The sequence below is a fragment of the Thalassophryne amazonica genome, chromosome 6 (assembly GCF_902500255.1).
Source record: "Thalassophryne amazonica chromosome 6, fThaAma1.1, whole genome shotgun sequence".
Taxonomy (NCBI): domain Eukaryota; kingdom Metazoa; phylum Chordata; class Actinopteri; order Batrachoidiformes; family Batrachoididae; genus Thalassophryne; species Thalassophryne amazonica.
In genome coordinates this window covers 29,579,632-29,605,605 of record NC_047108.1, presented here as the reverse complement: position 1 = coordinate 29,605,605, position 25,974 = coordinate 29,579,632, and the positions used below count along the sequence as shown (strand labels likewise).

Below are 25,974 nucleotides of genomic sequence, written 5' to 3'. Positions count from 1 at the left end.
AGGGGGTTAAGAGGAGCATAGTTGGGGGGTCTGGAGAGTGAAGCCCCCCAGAGGTTGAAGGTTTTTAGTCATGCTTCTGCTCCACAGAAGCATTTAATGAAAAAAGTCTGAAGGATCTAAATGACATGGTGAGGACTTTTTCCAGACAGGTGAGATGCAAATGAAGAAAATACTTAAAATGGCGGGTGTTAACAGGGGCATAGTTGGGGAGTAGCTGAAGATTTATAGCCATGCTAATGCTCTCCAGAAGCATTTACTGAAAAAAGTCCTCAATGAAGGACTTAAATGACATGGTGAGGTGCTGAAGAGCTTCGCTCATTCATGTCTGCGACACATATTACACAAACATATCTGACATATTGATAATTCCAAACATAAACAAGAACATTTTCCATTAATTTTCAATATTATTATTCTGTATAAGTGCTATTATATACAGCACTGAGAAATCCACCAATGGAACTGGCAATGGTAGTGGAAGAGGAACATTTCAGTTAGTTTTACTCATTCTGTTGTCCACAACCTTTTTATTTTGCATAGTGGAAGGCCTTAAAACAGTTTCTGTCCTTGTTCAGGCAAAGATGCACTCAAGTACACATGAGGAAAGTGGCCTGTGCAGTACTTGCATCTTTGTCGGGTTTCCCATGTTGGGAAATGATCAAGGCCAACCTTTTTCCTCAGAGGCACCCCAGTGGTTTTTCTCTCACAGGAAGAGTTTGGCATTGCTTCTGGAGAGGAGGTACATGCATGGTGACCAGTCAGTCCTGTCTTCAGAGTCTTGCTCAACACATTCCACAGAGTCAACAGCTGGAGGTTGAAACGGTTTTCTTTTCCACTGATATGCCTTCCTTTTCATTTTGCCCCTTGCTGATTGCTTTTGTGTTGCATCCTCTTTTGGGACTTCTGGGTCTTCCTCATCACTGCTGACTGTGCTTTCCTGAATCCTTTCAGTAGGAGTCCATTCCTCCTCCTCATCATCTTCAAACTAGGTGCTCCATGTCACTTGAATTCTCATCCATCATAATTTTCAAAGCATCTTAAATGCTGCATTTTTTGCCATAAAAACAAACAAAAACACACACATACAAACGGAATATAATGTATTTTTCCTCTGATCTGTAATTTTTTTGTGAAATTCAGTAAGCAAAAGGAAGTTACTAGCAAAGGTACCGTGGCAATACCCATCTAGTCATCCATCATAATTATACAGCAAGTTGCATATCAATTGTTTTTTAGCTCTAAATGCATCAAATTATAATTTAAACATTTTATTAGTTTACTTGAACACTCAAGATACAGCTGAGTTCAACAGCTCATGTTAGATAACCTTTAATGCCACACCAGCATTTAGTTTGAGTTTGGCATCTAGGGTCCGACCTCATCACTGCCCACCAGAGACGGTTTCTGCAAGAAAAGCTCAGCTTCCCCTAAAATGTCAAACAAATTAAATGGTCAAATATGTAGTGTATCATTTCATTGACTACAAATACATTAGAACATGTCCATTTTGAAGACGAGTTTGCTCAAAATCAGCTACTTATCACAAATCGATTGATTGTATTTTGTTTTCTCATAAATCTTTTTCTTATACGGTCTGTAGTCAATGCATTTGCCTGTAGAAGCCGAGTGTCCGTTCACTTCAATGGAACTGCCTGGAAAGGTTTTTTCATTGCCACAAAATGTGACGGTCATTGGATAAAGCCACGATTTTGTCCTGCCCCCAGACAATGAGTGTCTCTGGGGGTGAATGGAGCTGTGGGCTGGCCTGGACGCTGGAGTTCTGCACGTTCGGATGATCAGTCAAACAGCTAAATCCCATTTTGATTGAAAGCTATGGGAATGTGAGAAATAGTTTTCACATTTTGCGTATTTATGCATTTTTAAATTTATGCCAAAGTGTTTTGTGCACTATAAATCAGTCTGTTTTAAAGGCACACAGAGAAGCACACTGGATGAGACATTATATGAGAAGATCTAGGTGAGTTACTCTCTGCTTCGTTCTTCAGTAAGTGTTTAAAAATCATCACACGTTAATTAACATTCAGGTTCACAACACAACATCAAAGTATTCATGACTGTAAGTCTGTCCGGGCCCATGTGATAATAATTAGTACTTTCTGATGTATTTTATTTATGAAAAGTAGTGACAGAGAAACTGAAGCGTTTTGAACCACTTAATCAATATGAAGCAATGTTTCAGCATTTCAAAGCTTTTGATACAGTTAGATATGGCGGCATCTGCTGACCAATCTTTAACATAGCATTTGCCTGGAACAATAAAGCGCAAGATGTCATCAAACAGGCAGACTCTGTTATGTATGTTTAACAATAAAGGGTCTATGTGCTCCTTTAAATTTTTGAGCTTCCTGTGGTGTCATGACGACGCAGGAATGTCTGCGTCAGGTGCGTGCAGAGAGAAGGTGAGAACGCAGCCTGCAGGTTCTCTGCACAGAGGAATCAGAGTGCAGTTTGTCTGCAGCCAAACTGCACTCTGATTTATCTTCTAGTTTATATTTGTGCTGAGCTGCAGGTCTGTGCTCTGAGTTCTGTTATAGTTTAACTTTCCTACTATGGCTGCGAGATGCGCGTGAGAGATACGCGTGCGCACGCGTGCGAACTAACTGTCTGTGAGTAAATGTGGAGATGTCTGGAGTTATACTTGATGTGGACCTGTCCTGTCTCTGGAAATCAGTCTGTGAGCAGGACTTTTATGGACTGTATTTAAACACATTTGTGAGAGAAGACCGAGGAGCTGCTGCAGCAGCATTTTTTTTCTGTGCCTTTTTTACTGCATTGTGTACACGGTGTCGTCATGACGACGCACAATGCAACTTGAAGCAGGCCAAAGTAGGCGTTGTATACTCGAGGTGTACTCGGCTCTACCAGCGGTCAACTCGGCTCCATAGTATGTGATTTTGCCAACTTCTGATTGGCCCATTCGCCACTTTCTGAGCTGTACCACATGCCGAGTTGACCGCTGGTGGAGCCGAGTAGACCGCGCGTGCGAAACGAGTACACCTTGCGTTCAGCGTAGCGCTAGCTAATCAAGCGATGCCTTCTATCGATAACGACCAATCAGATAATGCAATACAACACCTACTTTGGCTGTCAGTTTGTCAACAAGATGGCAGAAGACAGGTTTGCATCTGTTAGTGACACTGACTTAAAATGAATTTTACATGAAAAAGATGCGAAGAACACCCGCAGAAATACACAGTCAGCAGCCAACCTGTTTCGCAAGTACGTCACTGAAAAGGGACATGTGCCCAACTTTGAAACTTATGACAGACGGATGCTTGAAGGAGTATTTGGTCGATTTTACGCAGAAGCTAGACAGGAGAATAGCGAACTTTATAAGAAAACAAGCCTGATGACTCTTTGTCATGGACTTAACAGGCATCTCCAGTTGATTGATGGGATGTCAGTTGGTGCAGTATGACAGTAATAATAAAGAGTTGAAACTTGAGATTGATTTTTCAGTTTTAGTATGTTTGACAAACTCACAATTTTCTTGTTTACCATATAAAAAAGCAGTTATAGACTTTTGATTTCAGTGTACCCATGATTATGCGGACATAATCACGGGTACACCTCATCAAAAGTCTATAATTGTATAAAATAAGGTTCTATCTAAACCAATCTGTGTGCCAATTGTGCCATTATAAAATCTTTGTCTTTCGGCTGTTCCTGTTAGGGGTCGCCACAGCAGATCAATCGTTTCCATCTCACCCTGTCCTCTGTATCTTCTTCTGTCACACCAACCACCTGCATGTCCTCCCTCAGCACATCCATAAACCTCCTCTTTGGCCTCCCTCTTCTCCTCCTGCCTGTTGGCTCCATCCTCAGCATCCTTCTCTCTATATACCCTGGGTCCCTCCTCTGCACATGTCCAAACCATCTCAATCTCGCCTCTCTGACTTTGTCTCCAAACCGTCCCACCTGAGCTGTCCCTCTGATATGTTCATTCCTAATCTTGTCCATTCTTGTCACTCCCAAAGAGAATCTCAACATCTTCAGCTCTGCCACCTCCAGCTCTGTCTCCTGTCTTTTTGTTAGTGCCACTGTCTCTAAACCATACAACATAGCTGGTCTCACTACTGTTTTGTAAACTTTCCCCTTCACTCTTGCTGATATTCTTCGGTCACAAATCACTCCTGCCACCTTTCTCCACCCACTCCACCCTGTCTGCACTCTCTTCTTCACCTCTCTACCACACTCTCCATTACTTTGAACAGTTGACCCCAAATATTTAAACTCATCTACTTTCACCACTTCTACTCCTTGTAACTGCACTATTCCACTGGGCTCCCTCCATTCACACACATGTACTCAGTCTTGCTTCTACTGACTTTCATTCCCCTTCTCTCCAAAACATATCTCCACCTCTACAGACTAGACTCAACTTGCTCTCTACTCTCACTAGAGATCACAATGTCATCTGCAAACATCATAGTCCATGGGGACTCCTGTTTGATCTCATCCGTCAACCTGTCCATCACCACTGCAAACAAGAAAGGACTCAGAGCTGATCCTTGGTGTAATCCCATCTCCACCTTGAATGAGTCTGTCATTCCGACTGCACATCTCACCGCTGTAACACTATTCTTGTACATGTCTTACACTACCCTAACATACTTGTCTGCCACTCCAGACTTCCTCATACAATACCACAGCTCTTCTCTTGGCACCCTATCATAAGCTTTTTCTGAGTTGACAAACACACAATGTAACTCTTTCTGTCCTTCTCTGTACTTCTCCAACAGAATTCTCAGAGCAAACATTGCATCTGTAGTGCTCTTTCTTGGCATGAAACCATATTGCTGCTCACAGATCTTCACCTGTTTTCTAAGCCTAGCTTCTACTACTATTTCCCATAACTTCATCCTGTGGCTGATCAGCTTTATGCCTCTGTAGTTACTGCAGCTCTGCACATCAACCTTGTTCTTGAAAATAGGAACCAGCACACTTTGTCTCCACTCCTCAGGCATCCTCTCACTTTCCAAGATTTTATTAAACAATCTGGTTAGAAACTCTACTGCCATCTCTCCTAGACATTTCCATGCCTCCACTGGAATGTCATCTGGACCAACTGCCTTTCCACTCTTTATCCTCTTCATAGCAGCCCTCACTTCTTCCTTACTAATGTCTTGTACTTCCTGATTTACTCTTACCACATCATCCAGCCTTTTCTCTCGCTCATTTTCTTTATTCATCAGCTCATCAAAATATTCCCTCCACCTTCTCAGCACACACTCCTCACTTGTCAGCACATTATCATGTGCATCTTTTACCACCCTAACCTGCTGCACATCCTTTCCATCTTTGTCCCTTTGTCTGGCCAATCGGTACAAGCCCTTTTCTCCTTCCTTACCATTCACCTTCTTGTACAGCTCACAATATGCCTTTTCCTTCACTTTTGCCACTTCTCTTTTCGCCTTACGCCGCATCTCCTTGTACTCCTGTCTACTTTCTTCATCTCTCCGACTATCCCAAAACGTTTTCGCCAACCTCTTTCTCCTTATGCTTTCCGGACCTCTTCATTCCACCACCAAGTCTCCTTGTCTTCCTTCCACTGTCCAGATGTCATACACAATACTGTCCTAGCTGTCTCCCTCACCACATCTGCAGTACTTTTCCAGTTGTCCAAAATTGCTTCCCTTCCAACCAGTGCTTCTCTTACCTGCTCGCTAAATTTTACACAACAGTCTTCCTCCTTCAGCTTCAACCATATGATCCTTTGTTGAGCTCTCACTCTATTCTTCTTCTTTACCTCTAAAGTCATCCTACAAACAACCATCCTATGCTGTCTAACGACACTCTCTCCTACCACCACCTTACAGTCTCTGATTTCTTTTAGCTTGCATCTCCTATAAAGAATGTAGTCCACCTGTGTGCACCTTCCTCCACTCTTATATGTTACCCTGTGCTCCTCCCTTTTCTTAAAGTAGGTATTCACCACAGCCATTTCCATTCTTTTTTGCAAAATCAACTACCATCTGTCCTTCCTCATTCCTATCCTTGATACCATACCATATCTACCCATTACTTTCTCATCACCTCTGTTCCCTTCACCAACATGCCCATTGAATTCTGCTCCTATCACCACTCTTTCATGCTTGGGCACACGCTCCACCACCTCATCTAACACACTCCAGAAATCTTTTCTCCATCTCACAACCTACCTGTGGGGCATATGCACTGATGATATTCATCATAACCCCTTCAATTTCCAACTTCACACTCATCACCCTGTCAGACACTCGCTTAACCTCCAACACACTTTTAACATACCTTTAAAATGACCCCAACACCATTTCTCTTCCTGTCCTCACCATGGTACAACAACTTGTACCCACCGCCGATGCTCCTGCTCTTACTTCCTTTCCACTTGGTCTCTTGCACACACAATATGTCTACCTTTCTCCTTTCCATCATATCAGCCAGCTCTCTCCCTTTACCAGTCATACTACCAACATTCAAAGTCCCCACTCTCATTTCCACCCTTCTAGTTTTCTTCTTCTCCCGCTGTTTGTGGCAACGTTCTCCTCCTCTTCTTCGTCATCTTTGCCCAGCAGTAGCCCAATTTCCACTGGCACCCTGTTGGGCAGCAGCACCGGTGGCAGACGTTGTTAACCCGGGCCGCGACCGATCCGGTATGGGAATTCGATTCTTATTCTGCATCGTTGGGTTGGCTTGTTTTATGCTGGATGCCCTTCCTGACGCAACCCTCCTCATTTATCCCGGCTTGGGACCGGCACTCAGAATGTACTGGCTGCACACCCCATGTGGCTGTATTTTATAATTGTGCAATAATAAAATACTGTATATAATGGAGATATAAATTGTGAAATGCTATGACCACTGCTATGACCATTTTACATATTTAAATTTACATATAAATAAATTGAAAAATTTTATGATGTAAGCCGACAATGAGCTTCCCCTCTTTGTCAGACCAGCAGCCACCACTGCTGCCCACAAATGATTAATTACAACATTGAGGAGTGATGATTCGCTTTGTAAATTATTCCCCATAGGAGCCTACAGATGATGGCATGATTATTGCACAGGTGTGCCTTAGGCTGGCCACAATAAAAGGCCACTCTAAAATGTCCAGTTTTATCGCACAGCACAATGCCACAGATGTCGCAAGTTTCGAGGGAGCATGCAATTGGCATGTTGACTGCAGGAATGTACACCAGAACTCAGTGGTGGGTACAGTACTGCTGGCATGCGCATAGGCCGTGTAAGCGCTAATTAATTTAGCACAAAAGCTACATCCTTTTAACATGACACACAGAGCCTTTAAGGAGAAAGAGGGTCCAAGCTGATTGTCTGTGTGTTTCTGTTTAAAAAAAACACTGTTTCTTCTGCTGGCTGCTCTCCGCTCTACTTGGGGAGTGACTATTCGCACGACGGCCGGCTGCTGTCTCTCTGTGCCCGGTGTGAGCAGCTCAACACTCCACTCACACCGGGCGAGTCACAGCTCCGGCACCAGCCACATGGACAAACAGTCTCTGAAAGAAGATCCTCTCTTTCTTCTGTATTTGGCACTGATTTGCACTAAATGTTTTGCTTTTGTGGGCAACACACAACGCTTCACAAACATGCTAACTTAAATAAAATAATAATTAAAAAAAACTGACTGCAAGGCTTGCATGTTCAACCTCCAGCTGAAATGCATCTGCTGAATCGCAGAGAAAGAGGGATAAAAAATCACGCAGTGAGTCAGTCCACCAACCTGAAAAAACAAAATAAAACTTAAATATGGTTAAATTTTACAATTTTGGGAAAACAAAAAACAGAAATCCCATCGCCATTTCAGCAAAAATGTCAAGGCTTTGGCTGACCTGCTGACACCAGAAAAGATGCAAAACTTGTAAAGATGTGAAAAAATAATTACCCAGGAAAACAGAAAGGGATACACACTAAATTTGACATTGTGCCATTCCTTTGGGAGAGCCCTGGACTGTTGATGTTGTTTAAAAACACATAAGTACTTTTTATCCGATTACTTGATTAATCATCAGAATAATCGATAGACTCCTGTTGGGAGAGGGTCGTAACATGGACCCGCAACAGGGGGCGCAAATGAACGGACAATGGATAAGACAAAGAGTAACAATTTAATGTTGTGAAACGCACAACTGAATACAGACACAGATAATGCCAATTGTACACAAGGTGACGTGTGGGCAGGCTCGAAGATAGGAGACCTTTGGCGATCGGAGAGCCGGGACCCACACAGCTTCCACCACCAACAGCCTGAAGAACACCGGAGCCGCCAAGTCCTGAGTCCCCAGGTGGTCACCGTCTTCTGTTGCAGACCCTGGTACTGCTGGCAGAAGATGACAAAAACAGTTATGATGAGTGTGTATCCACACACCCAGTAATCCTTTTTCTACAGGTCTTCAAGGAGGGAAAACCTCCACCTCCAAACAACTATGTGCAGGTCCTGATACTACTTATCCGTGAGGAGAGAAGTACGTCATCTCCTGTTGGATCTGCAATCCCAGCCTCCAGCTGAGGAAAGGTCCAGGAACGCCTGCAAGGCAATCAAAACTCACTGTGCGATCGGCACCAAAACTGCAGAGAGGTTTACCTTCAACGGTAGGTGATTTCTCGGCGAGGAGGTGGAGTAATGATCCGGCTTTTGTAGAGCTGCAGGTGATTGGTGACAGCTGGTGTAAATGAGTGACAGCTGTCACTCTCTGTCTCGGCGCCCTCTCATGCTTGAACCTCGCACTCCAAGCAGGGCGCCGACTGGTGGTGGTGGGCCAGTAGTACCTCCTCTTCAGCGGCCCACACAACAGGACACCCCCTCAACGGGCTCCTCCTGGCGCCCGACCAGGCTTGTCCGGGTGTCGGCGGTAGAAATCGGCCAGGAGGGCCGGATCCAGGATGAAGCTCCTCTTCACCCAGGAGCGTTCTTCGGGTCCGTACCCCTCCCAGTCCACCAGATATTGAAAACCCCGGCCCTTCCGACGGACGTCCAGGAGCCGACGAACAGTCCATGCCGGCTCCCCGTCGATGATACAGGCAGGAGGCGGTACGGGTCCAGGAGTGCAGAGTGGTGAGGCGTGGTATGGCTTTAACCTTGAGACATGAAACACTGGGTGAATCTGCAGGGAGTTTCAGCTTCACTGCGGCCGGACTGCGGATCTTGAGTATCGGGAATGGTCCGATGAACCGGTCTTTGAGTTTTTGCGATTCGACTTGCAGTGGGATGTCCTTGGTTGATAACCACACCTCCTGCCCAGGCTGGTATGCAGGGGCCGGGGAACGCCGGCGATCTGCATGGGCCTTAGCCCTCGTCCGGGCCTGCAACAGGGCAGAACGGGCGGTCCGCCACACCCGGCGGCACCTCCGCAGGTGGGCCTGGACCGAGGGGACCCCGACCTCTCCCTCCACAAGTGGAAACAATGGGGGCTGATACCCCAAACACGCCTCGAAAGGGGAGAGGCCGGTAGCAGATGAGACCTGGCTGTTGCGGGCATACTCGATCCAGGCCAGATGGTCACTCCAAGCCGCCGGATGCGCGGAGGTTACGCAGCGGAGAGCCTGTTCCAACTCCTGGTTCGCCCGCTCTGCCTGGCCATTCGTCTGTGGGTGATACCCGGACGAGTTCCTTACAAAAACTCCTCCAGACCTGCGAGGAGAACTGGGGACCACGATCCGAAACTATGTCTGATGGTATCCCATGCAGACGCACGACGTGGTGGACCAGGAGGTCTGCTGTCTCCTGGGCCGTCGGGAGCTTCGGGAGGGCCACGAAGTGGGCCGCCTTGGAGAACTGGTCCACTATCGTGAGGATGACTGTGTTACCCTGGGACAGCGGGAGGCCCGTGACGAAGTCCAGGCCGATGTGAGACCAGGGGCGATGAGGCACAGGCAGGGGCTGGAGGAGGCCCCTGATCTTGTGATGATCCGCCTTGCCCCTAGCTCAGGTGGTGCAGGCCTGGACATAGTCCCGGACGTCGGCTTCCAGTGACGCCCACCAGAAGCACTGCTGGACTACTGCCACGGTCCTACGCACTCCGGGATGACAGGAGAGCTTGGATCCGTGGCAGAAGTCCAAGACGGCAGCCCTGGCCTCTGGTGGGACATAAAATCTGTTCTTGGGACCGTTCCCCGGGTCCGGGTTCCTGGTCAGGGCCTCCCGGATGGTCTTCTCCACGTCCCATGTGAGGGTGGCCACGACAGTGGACTCGGGAACGATGGTCTCGATGGGGTCTGACAACTCGGCCTTGGCTTCCTCTTCGTGCACCCGGGACAGTGCATCGGATCGTTGGTTCCTAGTCCCGGGACGGTAGGTAATCCGGAAGTCAAAGCGTCCGAAGAACAGGGACCAGCGGGCTTGCCTGGGGTTCAGCCGCTTGGCGGTCCGGATGTACTCCAGGTTCCGATGGTCCGTGAAAACCGTGAAAGGCACCGTAGCTCCCTCCAACAGGTGTCTCCACTCTTCAAGAGCCTCCTTCACCGCGAGGAGTTCCCGATTGCCCACGTCATAGTTACATTCAGCGGGGGTCAACCTGCGGGAAAAGTAGGCACATGGATGGAGAACCTTGTTGGACTCCCCGCTCTGGGACAGAACGGCTCCTATCCCTGAGTCAGAGGCGTCCACCTCCACTATGAACTGGCGGGTAGGATCAGGCTGCACCAGAACTGGTGCAGACGAAAACCGGCGTTTCAACTCCCTAAACGCGGCTTTGCACCGATCCGACCAGGTGAAGGGGACTTTAGTGGAGGTCAGGGCAGTCAGGGGGCTAACAACCTGACTGTAACCTTTAATGAACCTCCGGTAGAAATTTGCAAAGCCGAGGAACTGTTGCAGCTTCCTACGGCTTGTTGGTTGGGGCCAATCTCTCACCGCCGCAACCTTGGCCGGATCCGGGGCGACAGAGTTGGAGGAGATGATGAACCCCAGGAAGGACAAAGAAGTGCGGTGGAACTCACACTTCTCACCCTTCACAAACAACCGATTTTCTAGTAACCGCTGCAGGACCTGACGTACATGCTGGACATGAGTCTCAGGGTCCGGAGAAAAGATGAGTATATCATCCAGATATACGAAGACAAACCGGTGCAGGAAGTCCCGCAAGACGTCGTTAACCAATGCTTGGAACGTCGCGGGGGCATTAGTGAGGCCGAACGGCATGACCAGGTACTCAAAATGACCTAACGGGGTGTTAAATGCCGTCTTCCATTCGTCTCCCTTCCGGATCCGAACCAGGTGGTACGCATTCCTAAGATCTAGTTTGGTGAACATTTTGGCTCCATGCAGGAGCGTGAACACCGATTCTAACAGGGGCAACGGGTATCGATTGCGAACCGTAATCTCGTTCAGCCCTCTGTAGTCAATGCATGGACGAAGTCCGCCGTCTTTTTTACCCACAAAAAAGAAACCTGCACCCATCGGGGAGGTGGAGTTCCGAATCAACCCGGCGGCTAAGGAGTCCCGGATGTAGGTCTCCATTGATTCGCGTTCCGGACGTGAGAGGTTGTACAATCTACTGGACGGGTACTCAGCGCCCGGAATCAAATCGATGGCACAATCGTATGGTCGGTGCGGGGGAAGAGTGAGTGCCAGATCTTTGCTGAAGACGTCAGCAAGATCGGGGTACACCTTGGGCACCGCCGTCAGATTGGGGGGGACTTTGACCTCCTCTTTAGCTGTAATTCCGGGTGGAACCGAGGATCCAAGACACTCCCGGTGGCAGGTTTCGCTCCACTGCGTCACCACCCCAGACGGCCAATCAATCCGGGGATTGTGCTTCACCATCCATGGAAATCCCAGAATCACTCGGGAGGTAGAAGGTGTCACAAAAAATACGATCTCCTCCCTGTGATTCCCAGACACAACCAAGGTGTGGCTGATGTGTAATTAACGGGAGTAGAGTGCCATCTAGTGCTCGCACCTTCAATGGTGAAGGAAGAGCCACCAGAGGAAGCCCTACTTCCCTGGCCCATCTGCTATCCAGCAGATTCCCTTCTGACCCCGTGTCTACCAGTGCTGGGGCATGAAGGGTTAAATCCCCGCTCAGGATTGTTACTGGGATTCGTGCAGATTTATGGGTTTACCCCGTGTACATATTATGGCCCACCCTTAACCCAGTTCCTAAGGATGGGCGTTGGAGTTTGATCGCTTGGGGCAGTCTTTTAACATGTGCTCACAAGAGCCACAGAAAAAACACTCCCCGCGGGCCAGCCTCCTTTGTCTAATATTTAATTTTAATTTGGCCCTGCTCGTGTCCATAGCTTCGTCAGCAGGGGGAGCTGTTGCCACATGGAGCCCTCTGGCAGTGGAACGTGGGGAAAATGACACCCTTTCGGACCTGGAGGAGAGAGGGACGGCTTGTGCCCGACCACGCCCCCCGGCCTGCTCCCGACGGTGTTCATTCAACCGGTTGTCTAAGCGTATAACCAAACTGACAAGCCCATCGAAGTCTTGCGGTTCGTCCTTAGCCAGTAAATGCTCCTTCAGAACTGGAGACAGTCCATTTATGAAGGCGGCGCGGAGCGCAACATTATTCCAGCCGGACCTCGCAGCCGCGATGCGGAAGTCGACTGCATAATCAGCTGCGCTTTGGCGCCCCTCTCTCATTGACAGCAGCACGCTCGAGGCGGTCTCGCCTCTGTTGGGATGATCAAACACCTGTTTGAATTCCCGTACAAACCCAGCGTATGATGTCAGGAGCCACGAATTCTGTTCCCAAAGCGCCGTAGCCCAAGCGCGTGCCTCACCTCAAAGCAAATTAATCACATAAGCCACCCGGCTGGCATCTGATGCGTACATAACTGGACGCTGTGCAAAAATGAGCGAACACTGCATTAAGAAGTCTGCGCACGTTTCGACACAGCCTCCGTACGGTTCTGGAGGGCTTATGTAAGCTTCAGGGGACGGTGGGGGGGTTTGTTGAACGGCCAGTGGAATGTCTATCTGTGGCCCAGAGCCAGCAGGAGGAGTCACTGCAGCAGCGCTTGAGTCGCGCGCTTCCACTCTGGCGGTGACAGCCTCCACCCTCCGATTGAGGACTGCATTCTGCTCGGCTACCAGATTTAACTGAGCGGTGAAAGCGGTAAGGATTTGCTGCAGATCACTTACCACGCCTCCTGCTGACGCCTGCGCTCCTTGTTCTCCCATTGGCTGTTCAAGCTGTGGTTGACGCCCCTCGGGATCCATGACGAATGGCCGAGAAATCCTGTTGGGAGAGGGTCGTAACACGGACCCGCAACAGGGGGCGCAAATGAACGGACAATGGATAAGACAAAGAGTAACAATTTAATGTTGTGAAACGCAGAACTGAATACAGACACAGATAATGCCAATTGTACACAAGGTGACGTGCGGGCAGGCTCGCAGATAGGAGACCTCTGGCGATCGGAGAGTCGGGACCCACACAGCTTCCACCACCAACGGCCTGAAGAACACCAGAGCCGCCAAGTCCTGAGTCCCCAGGTGGTCACCATCTTCTGTTGCAGACCCTGGTACTGCTGGCAGAAGATGACAAAAACAGTTATGATGAGTGTGTATCCACACACCCAGTAATCCTTTTTCTACAGGTCTTCAAGGAGGGAAAACCTCCACCTCCAAACAACTACGTGCAGGTCCTGATACTACTTATCCGTGAGGAGAGAAGTACGTTGGATCTGCAATCCCAGCCTCCAGCTGAGGAAAGGTCCAGGAACGCCTGCAAGGCAATCAAAACTCACTGTGCGATCGGCACCAAAACTGCAGAGAGGTTTACCTTCAACGGTAGGTGATTTCTCGGCGAGGAGGTGGAGTAATGGTCTGGCTTTTGTAGAGCTGCAGGTGATTGGTGACAGCTGGTGTAAATGAGTGACAGCTGTCACTCTCTGTCTCGGCGCCCTCTCATGCTTGAAGCCCGCACTCCAAGCAGGGCGCCGACTGGTGGTGGTGGGCCAGCAGTACCTCCTCTTCAGCGGCCCACACAACAACTACTCAATTACTAAAATAATAGATAGCTGCAGCCCTAATTCCTTGAACTATAAACACAACAAATCTATAACACTAACAACACTCCTAAACTAATGTACTACAATAATAAAAATAAAAACCAAACAAACCCAGAACTCCCATAATGCATTGCTGCAATTCATTATGATCAACAGTGTGTCTGCTTTAAAAGACAGTGTGTCCATGCAAACCTTTACTTTTATAAGTGAAAAGACACTTATTTATGGAGTTAAATTTGTCTCATTAATACCTGCAAATGCATAGAGAGTGATCTACAAATAGTCCTTGATTTGCACGTGTTTTGTGATCCACAAACACAAATTTCTGATTTGTAACTTGTGTGCTGTTTTTTTACAAATAGATGTGTATTTCAAAAATATGTAATTTTTTCCATTTGTAAAAAACAAAACAAAAAAAAAAATGCATTTGCAAAACTGAAAATTCTGTTTGTGAAGTGTGACTCAGCATGTTGGCCACTTTGCACACTCCCATCCAGTACATGGCAGTGTTCTATGAGTTCTGTCCGGGGGTGGAGGATGAGTCTGAGTTCCCATAATGCCTTTTGGTGCTTGTGTCGGTTTAACACTCAGACCTTCTTTATTCTTTCTTCTTCATTACTTTAAAAGTGCGATATTTTCACTTTGTAAAAATGACAGCATTGCTGTTAATGTGTTGATTAACTGTTTGGAATTAGTCTGTTTATAAATGAAACCATGGGTGAAAGTGAAAGTGATCTACACTGCCACGGTGAGAGGTAAATGAAATGTCTTTGCAGCAGCTGACAGGGTGTTTAAAGACACAGATGCTGTATTGAATTTCCTCAGAAGCCTCTGCAGCGCTAAACGTTGTTGACAGTGTGCTAAATCAATACTGAAAGTTAGCGGCTAGCAGTTAGCTGTAACCTCCGCTAAATTTTTTTTTTGATGTTTATCACTTTAGCGTTATAAAAGTTAACTTTTCAGTTAGGGGATTGGTGGTTATTGAAGCTGTCTTTTTGGTTAACTATACCTACTACTGCCATAGCTGTTGCCTGTGAATTGAATGTTCATTTCTTTACCATAAGCTGTCTCCAAAGGACATCCACCCAGCCTCACAACCCCAGGCCACATGTAACCACACCAGTCCAGGACCTCCACATCCAGCATGTTCACCTCCAAGATCATCTGTGACCAGCCACCCAGACAGCTGCTGCAACAATCGGTTTGCAGAACCAAAGAATTTCTGCACAAACTCTCAGAAACCATCTCAGGGAAGCTCATTTGCATGCTCATTGTCCTCACCGGGGTCTCGATCTGACTGCAGTTTGTCGCTGTAACTGACTTGAGTGAACAAATACTTACATTTGATGTCACCTTGCTGCTGATCAATTCCTATGTGAAGGAGATGTGTTGCACTGTGTGAGGCAAATGGTGGTGAAACCAGCTACTGACTGGTATTCTGACCCCCAACTCCTCCCCCCCAATAAAGCAAAACTACACATTTCAGAGTGGCCTTTAATTGTGGCCATCTTAAGGCACACTTGCAATAATCATGCTGTCACACCTGTGAGGTGGGATGGATTATCTTAGAAATGGAGAAGTGCTCACTAAAACAGATTAGGACAGATTTCTGAACAATATTCAAGAGAAATAAGACTTTTATGTATATAGAAAATGTTTTAGAACTTTGAGTTCAGCTCATAATAAATGGGAGCAAAAACAAAAGTGTTGCATTTATATTCATGTTCAGTGTAGTTACCATTATTCATAAAAAAAATCTTATTTCACATTTTCAGTCTGCAATGGGTGTTAAATCTGTATTGGGAAATTTCTCAAGGGTTTGTTATGGGCATAATAAACTCTGCTCCATATCTGACACATTTTATTGAATGCAGTAGTCATTAAGTGCCTGTATTTTTCCCATCTGTGCTACAGTATCTCCTTCAGATTAAACATTTACAATTGGGATGATGGGATGTGGGATGTACGGCACTAAAACCCATCAATTTTTCATGCCTGTTTTAATTTCTCAATTGTAGTACATCAATAATTTGCTGCTGTAATGTAATGTAATATAAAATCACATCTAAACTTCAATGTTTCATTCCCTAAGTGTTTAAAACAACCTGAAAGAAACTAAAGACTGTAAGGTGGTGACAGGAGCGTGCTTAACTCAACAGCATTGGATGGTGGTTTGTAGAATGACCTTGCAGGTGAAGTACAAAGACAAGAGAAGGAGTTATCACAGCATTTCCCAGTGTCAAGAACAGGAGTGAGAAGTATTATCAAGAAATTCAAAGAGGGACACAGTACAGAACAAGCCTGGCAGAGGTAGGAAGCAAAACAATTCAATGGCTCTGGAAAGAAAACTAGTGAGAGATGAAAGACTCTAGAACAACTGCCATGGCACAAGTGAATGACTTAGTCAAGTCAGGAATTGTAGTCTCAAAAAGACATTAACTACAGCCCTGGACAGGAATGGACTGTGAGGTTGCAGACCAAGAAAAACTTCACTAGTGCAGAAGAGCCAATTTCAAGCCAGACTGAAATAGGGCAACCTGAATAAAGATTATGCAAACTGCAAGAATGTTATTGATCAGATGAAATGAAACTAGAGCTCTTTGGCCATAGAGACGCTGCTTTTATGTTTGGAGAAAGAAGGGAGAGGCGTATAACTCAGAGAACACCGTCCTCACAGTGATACATGGCAGTGGGAGTATTATGCTGTGGGGTTGCTTCAGTGTCCCTGAAACTGGGAATCTTCTCAAGGTGGAAGGAATCATGAAGAAAGAAGGAAATGTAAAGATTTTCAAAGAAAACCTCCAGCAGTCAGCAGCAAAACTGGGTCTTTGTCATTACTTTGTCTTCCAACATGACAACAACCCAAAACATACGTCACTCCTGGTGAAAAACTACCTCCAGAAGAACAAAGTGAACATTACTGCCTGCACAAAGCCCTGACTTGGATCCCATTGAAAATCTGTGGAGTGAACTGTAGACCAAAGTCCATGCCAGAAGACCATCAAATCTGGAGGAGCTTGAGAGATTCACAAAAGAAGAATGGCCCAGGATTCCTCAGGAGACATGTCTGAGACTTGAAAACTACAACAAATGACTGCAGGCTGTTATCCAGCAAAAAATTGATGCACAGTTGACTATTAGTATCAAGGGGACCGATTCATGCATTTGTTTCTTCCAGTTTAGGCAACTGCAGTGTTCTATTTTCTGGTTTACCACAGTACAGCATTAGGTGTCTCCAATTGGTTCAAAATGCTGCTGCCAGACTTTTGACAGGAAGCAAAACGTTTGACAATATTACACTCATTTTGGCATCCCTTCACTGGCTTCCTGTCCCTGTGAGATCAGATTTTAAGGTTCTGCTACTAACCTATAAAATTGTTCACGGAATAGCACCTCCCTACTTAGCTGACCTACTTAAACCCTACGTACCGGCCCGGGCTCTTTCACAGAGAGCAGGAATACTTTGTGTCCGTAAGGTGAATAAAAAGTCTGCAGGTCACAGAGCTTTCTCTTATCGTGTACCTGCTTTGTGGAACGCATCAATAAAACAGTCAGATTCTGTAGAGACTTCAAGTCCAGAATTAAGACACTTATTTTCCCTTTCATATGGCTAGCATACTGGCATAATATGTTACTGTGCTTTTTACCCTTTTAAATTAATTTATTAGTAAAGAGAGCAGGCAGCAGCCTCAACTTTATCTAAAGTCTGGGTCTTTTAGTGAAGCTTAGGGCTAATGCTCGGCGATGTCCTTTCTTCTGTTTTCCTTGTTGCTTAATGCTGACAAATTATACTGTATTTGTTGTCTTCCTGATGCCTGATTCAGTTTTTTCTCTCTGTATGAGCTGCGGCTCCATCCAGAGATGGGAGTGGTGGCTTCTTCTGCATGCTTTCCGTCCTGTGCACTGGCATGGACTCCCAAAATTTTCTGTATATTCGTTTTGTTAATTGTGTTGCTTGAGGTTTCTTCCTCAAATCATCAGAAGGAGTTTTTCTTTACCACTGTCACCTGTGTTCTTGCTCTCAGGGTTGGTAAGGTTAGATCTTACATGTGTGAAACACCTTGAGACAGCTTTATTGTGATTTGGCACTATGTAAATGAAATAAATTGAAATTGAATTGAGACTAATCATTTTGACTATGGTACTTTTTGTTTTTTGTGTAATAGTATTGTTTCTGAGTGCAAAGTAAAATCCAAATTAAAATTAGAATGTTTAGAAATGCTGTGCTGAAAATACCTTGCTCTGTTTAAAAAAAGCACTTGGGAAAATTTTGAAGAAAATGTTGAATTTCATAGGGGGCTTAATATTTTTGTCTTCATATGTAAGTGCAGTGATCCTGGATAACTAGAGAACTTCTGCAGAAGCATGAAGGAGACAGTCAGGACATCTGGACAGAGGAAGGAAGGCAGAGAGACTTGGTGGTGGAATTAGGAAGTACAGAAAGGTATAAGGAGAAAAAAGTTGGCAAAAAACAAACAAATAAATAGGATAGTTGGAGATATGAACAAAGGAACAAGGGAACAATGCAGATGTACAAGAAGAAGAAGAGAGTTATAGCAAAGGCTAATCACACATAACACGATTTAAATCAACTAGCACACAAAGGAGGAATTGCATGCCAATTGTGTAAAATCGTAGCTGCCTCCAACACCTCGTACACCTGTTGCTACAACTACTGGCGCACACCAGCGGCTGAAAGATAGAGTGTGCCCTGTGAGAGCCCATCAAACCCTCTCACGACAGGTGTCGGGCAAATTCCAGGTTAAAACTGCTCACTTGGCACTTAGAAAATGTTTGGCCATTCATGCTGTTAGCACAAAAACAGTCAGCAGATGATCACTGTCGAGCTGAATATGAAATTTGTCTAAGTTAGTAAGAAGTTACTAGGTACACATGTGGTGTGCCAGAGTGTCGGTTCCCCCCACAACACGTGTGCATATGTTTCACGCACTTCTCCCCCCAGGCGAGGCGCATCTCATCTGATCACATAGTGACACCTTGTCACCCGTGGAGCGATTCAAGATACCTGCAAAGGATTACATGGAAGGAGTAAACTTTATCCCATCTTTGAAACCATTGAGAAGTACAAGCGGTGGACTTGAGTCGTGCTTGTGCTCGAGTCGTGCTTGTGGTCGACCAAATTTCTCCCACAAACATGTCAAGAAGGACAAATACATCTATTCCAAGCACTTTGTTGGTGAAGCTGGGCTACGTATTAAGCATCCGGAGTTCTGGACCTTATTCCAGCCATGTTTCTCCCTAAGCAAATAAGTCATGTTTCCCACGGGGCAGATACTACATGTCTAAAAGAGAGACTATCATTTTGGTATTTTCTCTAAAGTTATCAGTGGTATAGTGCTCGTAGTGATAGACACCGCATCAATTAGTGTGCCTGAATCACACACGCTTCGTATGCAAATAGCCATAATGTGGTTAAAGCACATTTTAAAGCTATACATAATACCGTGAAACCACGGTATTTTTCCCCATAGTTATCATACCGTCCAAATCTCATACCAACCCATGCCTAGTGGAAATACATAAAAACATATATCGCTTTTGCAACGGGTTGGAGAGCAAACACAGCGCGTACATTGACAGGCTGCCCCAGGAGATACGGACAGCCCAGTCTCACGTCTTTTTTTTTGCTCCAGTCATGATTCAAATTTCTGACAAATTTTTTTTTAACTCACGATTACTAACTCTACTCCTACCCCAAACCCTAACCTTAACCATAACCTAACCCTACTCCTTCCGCCAACCCTAACCATAACCACCTGACCCCCCCGCTTCACTTTTAATTTCATGCAGCCATCACAGAATGTATTAGAATTAATTTGTGCTGCCATGATGAAAATGTGGCGCTTTTCATCACAATATCACAAACCAATAGATTAATATATATTTCTTGCTGTTGAATCATGACATATCGTGAGACTGGGTTGGATACGGACCGTCAGATCATAACACGCAGTGGGCGATCTGAATGTCACGTCACCCACATGAGCTCTGTTCAACATGATGCAGTGTCTGTTCTGCGGTGCACTGTCCACAAGACATGCGTGTTCTTGAACATAGGTGATGAACGCCGTGACGTTATGAGTAATGGCGTCTGTGTGGCAGCATACCGAATATCGCCCCTTCGCCATGAAATTATATTCTTCCTTTTGACGGCTTTAATTTTGTCATATCATCATGAAAATTGATACACAGGTCAAGCACGACAACCTCTTACAATTCATAGGGGTGTCGCCCATGGGCGGGGCAAAAAGCCTCAATAGCGCCCCCTTGAAACCTTCAAAAAACCCTCCCCATAGGGGTTTTTTGGAGTAGGGAGAGGAAAATTGGTACACTTGTATGACTTACATAGACGTACAAAAAAGTCTCTTGCACCATTGGTCTACTCCAAACAGGAAGTCAGCCATTTTGGATTATCTTGTCATTTTGCCATGATTTCCACACGTTGTGTTTGAACGAACTCCTCCTAGGGATTTTGTCCAACGTACTTCAAATTTGTTTCACAGCAACTAGACATGATATTGACCAAAAGTTATCAAAAGCTTTTCTCTATGTTGGTGTGGTCGCAATGGCACTGCCATGTTGACCCTTTGCCATGGAACATCAAGTCATGATAACTCCTTCATGCTTTGCCTGATTGACTTGAAACTTCACATGCCTGATGACGGTTGGCCGCTGAACACAACTGGCCCCTCTGTTTGTACACTGAGTGCCCCCTAGTGGATGAACCATCAACATGTCCTAAATCCTTCATGCATTGTGTGATTTGTTTAAAATTTTAACTGTGTGATGAGTGGTTGCCCCTGTATGCACATGCCCACATCTGGTCACAAGGGCACCCACTGGCCTGGGTAGGCGGTCGCACGGAATGAGGGCCCGTATATGACTGCTTGCAGTCCTTGTTTGTATTGTTTTGTCATCTGACAAGGGCTGGTGTGATGCCTGATATTCCAGCAGGGTGATGTATTTCTGTGTCTGCTATTGGGTTCAGATTGTTGCTTCCAACCCAACATTATTGTGCATTTTCTCAGGATTTCTCAGGACTCCGGCGAGGGAGGTCGCATCTCCCCTGCCTCCGCACCACCACTCCCCCCTGAGCTCGCGGCTGCATGGGATACTGCTGCGGCCACCCCACGCTCACATTGCCTCAATTCGGATGACGGACTGTCTTAAAGTTTAGTGTACATAAACAATCAAATGTATATGTATGGTTATTTTAATTCTGATGTGTGCCATTATTACATTCAACTTGTAATAATTGTGGATTAACTGTTGTATTTTTATCTGAGGTGACTGGGTATGAAGATAATTTCATTGCACTTGTAACTTCATTGCACTTGTAATGACAATAAAATCTATCTATCTATCTATCTATCTATCTATCTATCTATCTATCTGTCTGTCTGTCTGTCTGTCTGTCTGTCTGTCTGTCTGTCTGTCTGTCTGTCTGTCTGTCTGTCTATCTATCTATCTATCTATCTATCTATCTATCTATCTATCTATCTATCTATCTATCTACTACTTATTCTATCTTTTGACATTTTCTTACATTTAGAACTCTTTAAAGCAGAATTTAAGAATACATGTTGACAGAGCACACAATCTTAAATCTTCATTATAGAAATGTACAAATTTGCAATATCCCTCCACAGCCTTTATATTACTATTGGGCATCTCTTCATATAGCACAAGGTAGGGTGAATCGGGTGGACTGGGGTGGGGCACTCTCAGCCCCGTAGTGGCTGCTCCCAGCTTATGTAAGTGCTCTGTTCACAATTACTGGTAATTGAACGAAATTGAACGAGGGTCGAGTGAGCCGGGGAGGGCGAATTAACCAGCAGAGAGCTGGCTTATTACTGTGAATATTATTATTATTACACATTAGACTTTTTATGAGTGAGTGGGGTTTAGCACGTCCCCCTGCTTACCTGCGGAGCAGCTCTGTTTGTCCGCCGCTGGGCCAAAGTCAGCAGGTGAGTTCCATCTATGGCTACATCTGCTGTCATAAAGTGGAAGAGTTTATAACACTTTATAACACCACCAATATATAAAGACACAGCCAGAACAAAACTGGAGATGATATGATGAATCAGTGAATCAAAGGAGGCCCTCCTGCAAAATGTACCTCCTGCCTGAACACACAGGAGTCACTGTGATCGTACTCTGCAGTCAAATGGAGCTCAGTCACAAGTTGGGCCTCATTAGCATGCAGACTTGCAGTCACATCCCAGACACCTGGGGTGAGTCTGTTGTTCATTTCCCACGTGAAACTGGATACTTATTCATAACTGTACAGACATCATCATTAGACACTGTGCTGATGGTTCAAAGAGCCCCAAAGGACTTCGGGAAGGGGAAGTAAAATCAGAACTGCCAGCATACCAAAATAAGAAGTTTTCATACCATTTAATAACATTTATGCAGTGCAGCACCTAATGGATGTGAGCTCTAATCCTGCAGAAACAGCTGAGAGCCATTCTGTCCAATCTACACATCTTTTCCCCTATTGTGAAATTATGTTAAATATATATATTTATACTCAGTAATTATGAGTCAACAGGGGTGGCACGGTGGATTAGTGGTTAGCACTGCTGCATCACAGCAAGAATCCTGGGATCGCTTCTCGCCTGGTGTTTTCTGTGTGGAGTTTGAATGTTCTCCCTGTGTTTGTGTGGGTTCCCTGCTGGTGCTCCAGTTTCCTCACGTTTCCACAGACATGCAGGTTAGGTGGATTGGAAATGTTAAATTGACTGTATGTGTGCATGGAAGTGTGAATGTGTTTTTCTGTCTGTATGTGGCCCTGTGATAGACTGTTGTCCTATCCAGGGTGTACCATTCTTTGCACCTGATGACTGCTGGATAGGCGCCAGCCCCTCTGTGACCAGCATGGTGGTTTAGTGGTTAACACTATGGCCTCACAGCAAGACGGTCATGGGATCGATTCCCACCTGTGGAGTTTTCATGTTCTCCCTGTGGTTGCATGGATTTTTGCTGGGTGCTCCGGCTTCCTCCCACATCCAAAGACATGCAGGTTAGGTGAATTGGAAACTTAAAATTGTCCAGGTCTCCCTTGTAAAAGAGATATAGAGCTCAATGAGAATAACCTGGTTAAATAAAGGTAAAAAAAAACTTACCCTAATCCCTGGTCTTTGGGCCAGTTTCCATCAAACTTCATGTGTGGATGGTGGTCACGCCCAGAACTGCCCTTTCAAGGGTTTGTTTTAGTTTGGGAGTTGTATTTGTGTTGGCGACCCTACTGTCCTGTGCACCAACAGCATTTCTTGTATATTTGTCCGTGAATTGTTCTGTAATTTATGTTTGTAGCATGGCCCAAGCAGAGGGTCACCCCTTTGAGTCTGGTCTGCTTGAGGTTTCTTCCTCAGAGGGAGTTTTTCCTTACCACTGTTGCTCTGGGGGTTGGTAAGTGTAACGGAGGCCAGCAGGTGTCGCTGTGCAGATGTACTTAGTAAACGTCACTCCCAACAGCTCAAAAGGATTCTCTGGTCAGAATGCTTCTGGTTAGACAGTCCGACTCCCATGCTGGAGCTCGTGAGTTCGCGTCCCGAGGGGAGCGAATAGGCGGAGTCATAACAACACAACGCAGAGTGCAGCTGCTACATAAGGTTAGACCTTACCTGTGTGAAGTGCCTTGAGGCAATTTGTGAATTGGCGCTGTATAAATGAAAATAAATTGAAATTGAAAATTGAAAATTGTAAAGGTCAAGGTCATTGCAGTCAAATGTTAAAATTTTGTTTTTAACTCCAGTGTCTACATATAGTTGCAGGTTCCCTCCGGGTGCTCTGGGTTCCATCCAGGTGCTCCAGGTTCCTCATACTTCCAAAGACATGCAGGTTAGGTGAAATGGTGACTCTGAATTTACCATCATGTGAATGAGTTTGACAATAGTGTAGAGTTTACATTTGGCATCACCAGTTACAAAGCTTGGAGGATATGGAGGAGGATTAAACGTTCATGGGAGATGGAAGCCTAGATTTGATCCAGCCCACCCATCACCCTTGATTGGATGTTTCTTCTGAGATGATGGCTCTCTTTTATATAAATTTTCATGAATCTGTTTTAACTTTTTGTATTGTTGCATGGTTTGGAAACGTGAACTGTTCCAATAAGAGTCATCTTGGTAGTCTTGTTAAAACTGCTGGAAAAATCTCAGGAAGTCAGCAGGCTGGTGTAATGTCTATCTATAACAGGTAGATCCTGAGAAAGGCTAATGCTGTTCTGGATTGTCCTAATCACCCACTGAAAAAAGAGTTTGAGCTTTTGCCCTCAGGCTGTCATTTTAGGGCTCCTATGAGGAGGACTAAAAGATTTCAAGTGTCATTTATCCCCAGTGCAATTTTATTATTTAATTGCAATTAGCCCTTAGGTGCTCTTGTTTTTCTTGCACTACTATTGCTTATTTGCACATCCACACATTGCACTTTTGCAATACTTTGTAGCTTTTTGGCATGAATTCTGGATTGAACATTTGATATTTGATAGTGATTTTGTGTATGTGTATGGTGCTTTTTAATATTGTATTGTTTTTATTATGTCTGATTTTAGACTTTTAATTGGGTCTTATTTTCACTGTTAATATTGTCTCATTATTGGCATTGTGTACCTTGACTTTTGTGTGATCCTGCTGCAACACTAATTTCCCTTTACGGGACAATAAAGAAATTCTGATTCTGAGTAAGCGGGTACAGAACATAAGTGAATGAAAGAGTGTTGTATGAAAATCCTTCTTTGATCCACTCCACCATGAAGCTGGAATATGATGGTGGGGGTAGGGGTGTTCATGAGATTTTGGATTAGCTTGGTCAAAGGTTAAAGGTAAAGATCATAGAAAACATGGTCCAAAAATACATTTATTTATTTTTTTTTTTGTAAAAAAAACAAGGAGCCTAGATGATTCAAAGTTGGTAACTCCAGTTCCACCTAGTAAAAGTCCCATCACATATTTATTGCATCCACCCATTAAACCAGCTGATTCTGATTTCTTCAACTCTTCAGGCAGATAGATGAGCTAATCAGTGAATTCACCTGTTTCAGGTACACAGGTAGAAATAATACATGGTTAGACATTGACTCACTAGCCGGTGTTACCCACCTCTGCCTAGTGGTGGGTAACAGTAGTTTGGTCAGAGATCAATAAAAACATGGCCTGAAAATCACTTTTTTGTATATGTCACTAAACAAAAACTTAGATGGATGATCTAAATATACTGAACAGTAACATATTTGTGATTGATACAAATGACTTCATCATGAAGACACACAGACGTCATATGAAAATTCAGTAAGGTATATCTTACATATTATATTCCAATTCTAAGGTGGAACTATGCCAGTTGTTGGAGTTATTCTGTAGATACACTGTTTTATTTTATCATGCATGTTTTGTGTTCTCTGCTCTGGTAGAATGTAGTTCTCTCTGCTCTGATAAAGTGTACTGTACTGATGTGATGGGTGAAGGTTACTTAAGATATGTGACATGACGTGCTTCTGCAAGTTGTGGTATCTCTGTGTGCACGCTAAGCTCTTTTTCAGGACATGTGAAGATGACCCAGGCAGAATGCAGCCATAAGCGGAGCAGTGAGATAAAGAATAGAGAATTGAATGTTCCAACCACAGTGTGATTATGATACATTAGTCCTTGTGTCAGAAGAAGTGTGATTAATCGTTAGATGTCTTAAACACATCTTAATCGAGCCCAAGATTAAAAAGGTTCTGAAAGTCCTGAATGTATTGTGCAATCAGCGGTTCTGCGGCAACAGCTCACGCGCTATCACTCCTCCCCTTAGGAGCTGTACCGCCCATGTATGTAGGGAAGTCCTAAATAAAAGAGCAGGAGCGCAGGCCAGACTTTAGTGTAGCCTTGGTGTACAGCCTGGCTGCACTCCGCGCGAGATTAATTTGACTTTCTGTCTCACTGGTGTTTCTTGACTCTGTTTGTCTTATCAAGGTTTTAAGAATGT

The 25,974-nt window shown here is 45.1% G+C and overlaps 1 long non-coding RNA gene across 1 annotated transcript; it reads right to left on the bottom strand.

The window, feature by feature from the left end:
* Positions 1-244: 244 nt before the first annotated feature.
* On the bottom strand, positions 245-20,213 carry LOC117511590. Its single transcript, XR_004560980.1, has 3 exons — positions 20,073-20,213; positions 10,683-10,693; positions 245-256 (listed from the first exon to the last, which is right to left on the bottom strand). It is a non-coding gene; the product is annotated as an uncharacterized LOC117511590 (long non-coding RNA).
* Between the last annotated feature and the right edge of the window lie 5,761 nt (positions 20,214-25,974).